Here is a 12,005-nt window from a genome sequence, read left to right as displayed (position 1 = left end):
CCTGTAATTGCAACCGTTTCGACAGGCTCGAACGCAGGTCTATCCGGATTTAGAACATGTTCTATCCGACTTGGATAGAACATTTTCAAAGTAACATTTCTAACGTGTAAAGAAGAATGAACCTTTTTTTCAACCTATGCGAGACAAATAATTGAATATGCAGCCCCAGCCTTTTTTCCAACAGAGCTGAGAGTTATGAGTTACATAACTTCTGGAAAACTACTTGAGATTGATGGTTGAGAGGTGGGACCAAAGATCTGAATATCAAACCTAGCAAACACAACTAGGTGAATACAACTAGGTGAGAACAAACTTACAAAAACCCACAGTTGTAGATGCAAACTCCATTCATAATTTTAAAAGTTGATATGACAGGAAAATAGACCAGGAGTCATTGCTTTAAACAACCGGCGGCTATATTGTCAGCGTTCAAAAACTGGTGCTCAGTCCTGCAAGTACAAATAGGTGAGTACACAGAAATATGAAACATGTATGTGTTCCTTCTAGACTAACGATCGGGGATTCCTGGATCGAAACCCGGCCAGGCAGGACTGAAACTATTGGTAGCGTTTCCTATCACCTAATGCTCTGTTCTCCTAGCAGTAAACACGTATCCAGGAGTTGTGAGCTTCATGTAGGGTTGCATCCTAGTGAGGGTCAGTCAGGGTCAGTTTAGGTGTTCGATCTTGTGAGGTGGGTGTTGGTTAGGTTAGGTTAAGTTAAGTTTGGTTAGATTAGGTTAAGTTTGGTTAGGTTAGGTTAAGTTTGGTTAAGTTAGTTAGGTTAGGTTTGGTTAGGTTTAGGTTAGGTTAGTTAGGTTAGGTTGTTAGTTAGGTTAGGTTTGGTTAGGTTAGGTTAGGTTAGGTTAGGTTAGGTTAGTTAGGTTAGGTAGTTAGGTTAGGTTTGGTTAGGTTAGGTTAGGTTAGTTAGGTTAGGTTAGGTTAGGTTAGTTAGGTTAGGTTAGGTTTGGATAGGTTAGGTTAGGTTAGGTTAGGTTACGTTAGTTAGGTTAGGTTAGATTAGTTAGGTTAGGTTAGTTAGGTTAGGTTAGGTTAGTTAGGTTAGGTTAGTTAGGTTAGGTTTGGTTAGGTTAGCTTAGTTAGGTAAGTTAGGTAGATTGGGTTTAGGTGTAGGCTAGGTTAGGTTTAGATTAGGTTAGGTTATATTAGGTTTGGTTTTAGATTGTGGTAGGTTATAGGTTAGGGTAGGGAATAGGTTAGGCTAGGTTAAGTTAGGAAATAGGCCAAGAGTTATTACTATAAACAACCGACGGCTTAAAGGCAGACTCTAAGATTAATGCTCGATCCTCCTGGCACAAATAGGTGAGTACACATATATGTAACATGAATGATGTGTTCCTTCTTGACTCTCAATAAGGGATTCCAGGGTTCGAATCGCGGTTGGGCAGGGCTGTAATTGTTGGTAGCGTTTCCTATCACCCAATGCACCTGTTCACCTAGCAGTAAATAGGTATCCAGGAGTTAGTGAGCTACTAGCATCCTGGTGAGTGAGGGTTAGTTTAACCTTGTGGGGTGGGTGTTGGAGACCACTTTATAAGCCTAACATGTATATATAGACTGCCTGTCTGCCTGTCCCCCGACTCAAAGAAGTTATATGTATTGACTCAATGAAGCCTAAGAGAACATAATCCAAGGCCTAAGAGTAGTCATTCGTGCTTTGAAGAGGATGGTTTAGGTTTTATAAATAGCGGCGCGGTGGCATTTATAAGCGATTTGTGCGAGATCAATGGCATCCAAACATTTCCATGTTGGTGCTATAGTCCACTTTTGGTTTGTTTGACTATAAGAACTATCATTAATGGAGAATTGGCTGGTATGTGTGAGTATCCTCCGCCGCAGTTACCATTATCATCACTCACTCACTCACTCACAAGTTATTGGTTACCACTTGTATACAATAACAACGGCCATACTACCACTTAAAGGACACTGCTTCTCGTCCCATTAGCCAAGTTAAGCAACTTTCAATTTGGTTAGTAATTGGATGGGTAACCTGCCTGGTAACACCAACTGCTAGTGCTGCTGATGGCATTCATATTTGGGCAGTCCCTGTGGATCAGTGGTAAGGCACTCACCTCGCGCTTCTCAAGCGATTTCGCCTGGGTTCATATCCCGGCTGGCAGGGGAAGAGCGGATTGACTAGGCACCAATCCTTAACTTAACGATTCTCTTCACGAAGCAGTGAATGGGTACCTGGTTGTTAAACGGTTTGTCGGGTTGTGTTCCAGGGAAAATTAACAATGAGTTTGTGTGTACTCACCTAATTGTACTCACCTTATTGTGCTTGCGGGGGTTGAGCTCTGGCTCTTTGGTCCCGCCTCTCAACCGTCAATCAACAGGAGTACTGGTTCCTGAGCCTATTGGGCTCTATCATATCTACACTTGAAATTGAGTATGGAGTCAGCCTCCACCACATCACTTCCTAATGCATTCCATTTGTCAACTACTCTGACACTAAAAAAGTTCTTTCTAATATCTCTGTGGCTCATTTGGGCACTCAGTTTCCACGTGTGTCCCCTAGTACGTGTGCCCCTTGTGTTAAATAGCCTACCTTCATCTACCCTATCGATTCCCTTGAGAATCTTGAATGTGGTGATCATGTCCCCCTTAACTCTTCTGTCTTCCAACGAAGTGAGGTTTAATTCCCGTAGTCTTTCCTCGTAGCTCATACCTCTTAGCTCGGGTTCTAGTCTGGTGGCAAACCTTTGAACCTTTTCCAGTTTAGTCTTATGCTTGACTAGATGTGGACTCCATGCTACTATGCTGGAGCTGCATACTTGGGATTGGTCTGACATATGTGGTATATAATGTTCTCAAAGATTCCTTTCAGTGTGTGTGTATTTTATAAGAAAGAGACACATAAACATGTGTGTGAATGAATATGTACACCAATTAATAGTGAATGGGATGGCATGTGTGAGTATTAATGTATACTATGGGCCACACTCACTGAAATATGTTATCTGTGTGTGTACATACGTGTAATTGGAGTGACTTATCCACGTGAATTTATCTGTGTGTGTATATATCCAATATGAGTGATCCTTGTCATAATTGTGACAGTTTCTGCAATTTGACTGTCGAGACTGTATGTATGTTTGTATATATGTGTGTGTGTGTGTGTGTGTGTGTGTGTGTGTGTGTGTGTGTGTGTGTGTGTGTGTGTGTGTGTGTGTGTGTGTGTGTGTGTGTGTGTGTATGTGTGTGTGTGTGTGTGTGTGTTTAAAGGTATGTATTATTTAATATTTAGTGTGGTGTGTGTGTGTGTGTCCAAATGAGTTTGTGAATGGTAAACAAGCAATCCAATACCTAATATGTGCTAATCTAGGCCTCGTTTTGTATACATATATATATGTGTTTACTAGGGAATGAAAATCCGGTTTGTTTTATTCTAAGTTTTTTCAACAATAAATAGTACATACGCGAACGAACGGTTCGGCTGGGTAAGTATAACGTTGTGGCGGCCATTTTCTCTGTTGGGCGGGTGTCGGGGGAGGGGGGGGTGGTCTCTGGTCATTGTGGTATAGGGTTAGTTATATTTGGGGCCTCGGTTGGGGGTAGGGTGTTGGGAGGGGGGTGGGGGCCGAGGGAGCAGCAGAAGGGGGGTCTGAGAGTGGGGGGGAGGGAAAGGCATGGAGTTGCCAGTTAATCATTAAGATATTAATTTGTGGAGACAGGTTATATAAGGAAAGATGTTTAGGAAGGAATAAGAAAAGTGTTTGGAACTGATGAAAGTATATGAGTTATAGTGATTCATGTTAGAAGAAAGATAGGTGCTTTAAAAGGTGAAGAGATTTGTAAAGGACTTTATCTGCTTAATAATATATTAATTAACGGTAAATGACCATTGGAGATAGATATTCAACAGCATAATGAGTGGACAAGTTTTAGCAGGAAGGCCGGCACAGAGAGAGAGAATGGACCGATAAATAGTTAGACATTTTTTCTCGAATGGTATACTCTAATAATCATAGGTACATATTTCAGAGCGCGACATTCGTGCGCGCGCGCGCACACACACATATATACACACACACACATATATACACACACACACACACACACACACACACACACACACACACACACACACACACAAACACACACACACACACACACACACACACACACACACACACACACACACACACACCACACACACACACACACACACACACACACACACACACACACACACACACACACACACACACACACACACACACACATACACACACACACGTCAGTTTGCCTAAATTCTCCAATATTCATTCATGAAACTGCCTCACTGGACTGCAACCTCATCGAATAAGCTGTTATGAATTTCTATCTGTCAACACAAACTCACAACTTCACATGTCAATCATTGCAAATGTTGATAAATAGACACTAACTAACCTTACTACGAGATATAAATACAAGTGCAAAATTTGATACAGAAGGCAACTCCAGCGTGGCCTAGTCGGATAGAACATGTTCTTAATCCGGATAGACCTGCGTTCGAGCCTGTCGGAACGGTTGCAAGTACAGGGCACAGATTTATCTGTGTGTCCCCTCCTGTAGGAGCATCAGTTTCGATAGATTCTCTGGATAGCTGAAGATTGATTGACTGACCCCTTGGAATGTGGGAAAGGGTTGAAATCCGGGGGCCCACGGACGGATACCTGGATCCACTGACCTCGGGCAGGTCTTTCAATTCACCTGGATTTCAGGTGGGGAGAAGGGAGGCAATTTGGGTCGACACAAATAGCTTCCTGGACCCAAAACCCCAAAGACACCCGGACACACAGGACTCAAGACACACGCGGACTCAAGACACACACGGAATCAAGACACACGCGGACTCAAGACACACGCGGAATCAAGACACACACACGGACTCAAGACACACGCGGACTCAAGACACACACGGACTCAAGACACACACGGACTCAAGACACACACGGACTCAAGACACACGCGGAATCAAGACACACACACGGACTCAAGACACACGCGGACTCAAGACACACACGGACTCAAGACACACACGGACTCAAGACACACACGGACTCAAGACACACGCGGAATCAAGACACACACGGACTCAAGACACACACGGACTCAAGACACACACGGACTCAAGACACACGCGGACTCAAGACACACACGGAATCAAGACACACATGGACACTGACACGATCCCAAGGTGGAGATAAGGGAGGCAATTTGAGGGGACACAAATGGCATCCTGGACTCAATACCCCAGGGATAATGACACGGACACGGACACGGATACGGACACTCATAGACTCTAACGGACACGGACACACGGAATCAATACACGGACTCAAGACACACACAGAATCAAGTCACACACGGACTCAAGACACACACAGAATCAAGACACACACGGACTCAAGACACACACAGAATCAAGACACACATGGACACTGACACGATCCCAAGGTGGAGATAAGGGAGGCAATTTGAGGGGACACAAATGGCATCCTGGACTCAAAACCCCAGGGACAATGACATAGACACTGACACGGACCCTAACTAACCTAACCTAACCTAACCTAAGACTAACCTAAGACTCTGACGGACACGGGAACATACGGAATCAAGACACACGCGGTAACAAGACACACTCAGGAGACACACACGAAATCAAGACACATAAGGAATCAAGGCACAGACGGAATCAAGACAAACACGGAATCAAGAAACACAAGGAATCAAGAAACACAAGGAATCAGGACACACACGGAATCAAGACACACACGGAATCAAGACACACACGGAATCAAGACACACACGGAATCAAGAAACACACGGAATCAAGAAACACAAGGAATCAAGACACACACGGAATCAAGAAACACAAGGAATCAAGACACACACGGAATCAAGAAACACACGGAATCAAGGCACAGACGGAATCAAGAAACACAAGGAACCAAGACACAAACGGAATCAAGACACACACGGAATCAAGAAACACAAGGAATCAAGGCACAGACGGAATCAAGACACACACGGAATCAAGAAACACAAGGAATCAAGACACAAACGGAATCAAGACACACACGGAATCAAGAAACACAAGGAATCAAGACACAAACGGAATCAAGACACACACGGAATCAAGAAACACAAGGAATCAAGACACACACGGAATCAAGAAACACAAGGAACCAAGGCACAGACGGAATCAAGACACACACGGAATCAAGACACACACGGAATCAAGACACACACGGAATCAAGAAACACAAGGAATCAAGACACACACGGAATCAAGAAACACAAGGAATCAAGGCACAGACGGAATCAAGACACACACGGAATCAAGACACACACGGAATCAAGACACACACTGAATCAAGAAACACAAGGAATCAAGACACACAAGGAATCAAGGCACACACGGAATCAAGAAACACGAGGAATCAAGACAAACGGAATCAAGACACACACGGAATCAAGAATCACAAGGAATCAAGAAACACAAGGAATCAAAACTCAACTCAAGACACATACACGGACAGAGATAAAAAATTTAAACATCTAAGGAATGTGGCGTTTTTTTTTTAATAAAAAAAACAGTTTTAAATTTGTCAACGTGAGAACTGCCAGAAGGTCAGTGGAACTGCCATCGGCTGTCCAGAGAATCTATCGAACCTGATGCTGCTACAGGAGAGGACAATATGTGTCCTGTAATTGCAACCGTTTCGACAGGCTCGAACGCAGGTCTATCCGGATTTAGAACATGTTCTATCCGACTTGGATAGAACATTTTCAAAGTAACATTTCTAACGTGTAAAGAAGAATGAACCTTTTTTTCAACCTATGCGAGACAAATAATTGAATATGCAGCCCCAGCCTTTTTTCCAACAGAGCTGAGAGTTATGAGTTACATAACTTCTGGAAAACTACTTGAGATTGATGGTTGAGAGGTGGGACCAAAGATCTGAATATCAAACCTAGCAAACACAACTAGGTGAATACAACTAGGTGAGAACAAACTTACAAAAACCCACAGTTGTAGATGCAAACTCCATTCATAATTTTAAAAGTTGATATGACAGGAAAATAGACCAGGAGTCATTGCTTTAAACAACCGGCGGCTATATTGTCAGCGTTCAAAAACTGGTGCTCAGTCCTGCAAGTACAAATAGGTGAGTACACAGAAATATGAAACATGTATGTGTTCCTTCTAGACTAACGATCGGGGATTCCTGGATCGAAACCCGGCCAGGCAGGACTGAAACTATTGGTAGCGTTTCCTATCACCTAATGCTCTGTTCTCCTAGCAGTAAACACGTATCCAGGAGTTGTGAGCTTCATGTAGGGTTGCATCCTAGTGAGGGTCAGTCAGGGTCAGTTTAGGTGTTCGATCTTGTGAGGTGGGTGTTGGTTAGGTTAGGTTAAGTTAAGTTTGGTTAGATTAGGTTAAGTTTGGTTAGGTTAGGTTAAGTTTGGTTAAGTTAGTTAGGTTAGGTTTGGTTAGGTTTAGGTTAGGTTAGTTAGGTTAGGTTAGGTTAGTTAGGTTAGGTTTGGTTAGGTTAGGTTAGGTTAGGTTAGGTTAGTTAGGTTAGGTTTGGTTAGGTTTAGGTTAGGTTAGTTAGGTTAGGTTAGGTTAGGTTAGTTAGGTTAGGAGGTTTGGTTAGGTTAGGTTAGGTTAGGTTAGGTTACGTTAGTTAGGTTAGGTTAGATTAGTTAGGTTAGGTTAGTTAGGTTAGGTTAGGTTAGTTAGGTTAGGTTAGTTAGGTTAGGTTTGGTTAGGTTAGCTTAGTTAGGTAAGTTAGGTAGATTGGGTTTAGGTGTAGGCTAGGTTAGGTTTAGATTAGGTTAGGTTATATTAGGTTTGGTTTTAGATTGTGGTAGGTTATAGGTTAGGGTAGGGAATAGGTTAGGCTAGGTTAAGTTAGGAAATAGGCCAAGAGTTATTACTATAAACAACCGACGGCTTAAAGGCAGACTCTAAGATTAATGCTCGATCCTCCTGGCACAAATAGGTGAGTACACATATATGTAACATGAATGATGTGTTCCTTCTCGACTCTCAATAAGGGATTCCAGGGTTCGAATCGCGGTTGGGCAGGGCTGTAATTGTTGGTAGCGTTTCCTATCACCCAATGCACCTGTTCACCTAGCAGTAAATAGGTATCCAGGAGTTAGTGAGCTACTAGCATCCTGGTGAGTGAGGGTTAGTTTAACCTTGTGGGGTGGGTGTTGGAGACCACTTTATAAGCCTAACATGTATATATAGACTGCCTGTCTGCCTGTCCCCCGACTCAAAGAAGTTATATGTATTGACTCAATGAAGCCTAAGAGAACATAATCCAAGGCCTAAGAGTAGTCATTCGTGCTTGAAGAGGATTGTTTAGGTTTTAATAAATAGCGGCGGGTGGCATTTATAAGCGATTTGTGCGAGATCAATGGCATCCCAAACATTTCCATGTTGGTGCTATAGTCCACTTTTGGTTGGTTTGTTTGACTATAAGAACTATCATTAATGGAGAATTGGCTGGTATGTGTGAGTATCCTCCGCCGCAGTTACCATTATCATCACTCACTCACTCACTCACAAGTTATTGGTTACCACTTGTATACAATAACAACGGCCATACTACCACTTAAAGGACACTGCTTCTCGTCCCATTAGCCAAGTTAAGCAACTTTCAATTTGGTTAGTAATTGGATGGGTAACCTGCTGGTAACACCAACTGCTAGTGCTGCTGATGGCATTCATATTTGGGCAGTCCCTGTGGATCAGTGGTAAGGCACTCACCTCGCGCTTCTCAAGCGATTTCGCCTGGGTTCATATCCCGGCTGGCAGGGAAGAGCGGATTGACTAGGCACCAATCCTTAACTTAACGATTCTCTTCACGAAGCAGTGAATGGGTACCTAGTTGTTAAACGGTTTGTCGGGTTGTGTTCCAGGGAAAATTAACAATGAGTTTGTGTGTACTCACCTAATTGTACTCACCTTATTGTGCTTGCGGGGGTTGAGCTCTGGCTCTTTGGTCCCGCCTCTCAACCGTCAATCAACAGGAGTACTGGTTTCCTGAGCCTATTGGGCTCTATCATATCTACACTTGAAAATTGAGTATGGAGTCAGCCTCCACCACATCACTTCCTAATGCATTCCATTTGTCAACTACTCTGACACTAAAAAGTTCTTTCTAATATCTCTGTGGGCTCATTTGGGCACTCAGTTTCCACGTGTGTCCCCTAGTACGTGTGCCCCTTGTGTTAAATAGCCTACCTTCATCTACCCTATCGATTCCCTTGAGAATCTTGAATGTGGTGATCATGTCCCCCTTAACTCTTCTGTCTTCCAACGAAGTGAGGTTTAATTCCCGTAGTCTTTCCTCGTAGCTTCATACCTCTTAGCTCGGGTTCTAGTCTGGTGGCAAACCTTTGAACCTTTTCCAGTTTAGTCTTATGCTTGACTAGATGTGGACTCCATGCTGGAGCTGCATACTTGGGGATTGGTCTGACATATGTGGTATATAATGTTCTCAAAGATTCCTTTCAGTGTGTGTGTATTTTATAAGAAAGAGACACATAAACATGTGTGTGAATGAATATGTACACCAATTAATAGTGAATGGGATGGCATGTGTGAGTATTAATGTATACTATGGGCCACACTCACTGAAATATGTTATCTGTGTGTGTACATACGTGTAATTGGAGTGACTTATCCACGTGAATTTATCTGTGTGTGTATATATCCAATATGAGTGATCCTTGTCATAATTGTGACAGTTTCTGCAATTTGACTGTCGAGACTGTATGTATGTTTGTATATATGTGTGTGTGTGTGTGTGTGTGTGTGTGTGTGTGTGTGTGTGTGTGTGTGTGTGTGTGGTGTGTGTGTGTGTGTGTGTGTGTGTGTGTATGTGTGTGTGTGTGTGTGTGTGTTTAAAGGTATGTATTATTTAATATTTAGTGTGGTGTGTGTGTGTGTGTCCAAATGAGTTTGTGAATGGTAAACAAGCAATCCAATACCTAATATGTGCTAATCTAGGCGTCGTTTTGTATACATATATATATATGTGTTTACTAGGGAATGAAAATCCGGTTTGTTTTATTCTAAGTTTTTTCAACAATAAATAGTACATACGCGAACGAACGGTTCGGCTGGGTAAGTATACCGTTGTGGCGGCCATTTTCTCTGTTGGGCGGGTGTCGGGGGGAGGGGGGGGGGTGGTCTCTGGTCATTGTGGTATAGGGTTAGTTATATTTGGGGCCTCGGTTGTGGGGTAGGGTGTTGGGAGGGGGGTGGGGGCCGAGGGAGCACGCAGAAGGGGGGTCTGAGAGTGGGGGGGGAGGGAAAGGCATGGAGTTGCCAGTTAATCATTAAGATATTAATTTGTGGAGACAGGTTATATAAGGAAAGATGTTTAGGAAGGAATAAGAAAAGTGTTTGGAACTGATGAAAGTATATGAGTTTATAGTGATTCATGTTAGAAGAAAGATAGGTGCTTTAAAAGGTGAAGAGATTTGTAAAGGACTTTATCTGCTTAATAATATATTAATTAACGGTAAATGACCATTGGAGATAGATATTCAACAGCATAATGAGTGGACAAGTTTTAGCAGGAAGGCCGGCACAGAGAGAGAGAATGGACGATAAATAGTTAGACATTTTTTCTCGAATGTATACTCTAATAATCATAGGTACATATTTCAGAGCGCGACATTCGTGCGCGCGCGCGCACACACACATATATACACACACACACACATATACACACACACACACACACAAACACACACACACACACACACACACACACACACACACACACAAAACACACACACACACACACACACACACACACACACACACACACACACACACACACAACACACACACACACACTCACACACACACACACACACACACACAACACACACACACACACACACAACACACACACACACATACACACACATACACACACACACGTCAGTTTGCCTAAATTCTCCAATATTCATTCATGAAACTGCCTCACTGGACTGCAACCTCATCGAATAAGCTGTTATGAATTTCTATCTGTCAACACAAACTCACAACTTCACATGTCAATCATTGCAAATGTTGATAAATAGACAATAACTAACCTTACTACGAGATATAAATACAAGTGCAAAATTTGATACAGAAGGCAACTCCAGCGTGGCCTAGTCGGATAGAACATGTTCTTAATCCGGATAGACCTGCGTTCGAGCCTGTCGGAACGGTTGCAAGTACAGGGCACAGATTTATCTGTGTGTCCCCTCCTGTAGGAGCATCAGTTTCGATAGATTCTCTGGATAGCTGAAGATTGATTGACTGACCCCTTGGAATGTGGGAAAGGGTTGAAATCCGGGGGCCCACGGACGGATACCTGGATCCCTGACCTCGGGCAGGTCTTTCAATTCACCTGGATTTCAGGTGGGGAGAAGGGAGGCAATTTGGGTCGACACAAATAGCTTCCTGGACCCAAAACCCCAAAGACACCCGGACACACAGGACTCAAGACACACGCGGACTCAAGACACACACGGAATCAAGACACACGCGGACTCAAGACACACGCGGAATCAAGACACACACACGGACTCAAGACACACGCGGACTCAAGACACACACGGACTCAAGACACACACGGACTCAAGACACACACGGACTCAAGACACACGCGGAATCAAGACACACACACGGACTCAAGACACACGCGGACTCAAGACACACACGGACTCAAGACACACACGGACTCAAGACACACACGGACTCAAGACACACGCGGAATCAAGACACACACGGACTCAAGACACACACGGACTCAAAGACACACACGACTCAAGACACACGCGGACTCAAGACACACACGGAATCAAGACACACATGGACACTGACACGATCCCAAGGTGGAGATAAGGGAGGCAATTTGAGGGGACACAAATGGCATCCTGGACTCAATACCCCAGGGATAATGACAC

The sequence above is a fragment of the Procambarus clarkii genome, chromosome 12 (assembly GCF_040958095.1).
Source record: "Procambarus clarkii isolate CNS0578487 chromosome 12, FALCON_Pclarkii_2.0, whole genome shotgun sequence".
NCBI lineage: Eukaryota > Metazoa > Arthropoda > Malacostraca > Decapoda > Cambaridae > Procambarus > Procambarus clarkii.
Note: the sequence above shows the minus strand (reverse complement) of the source record.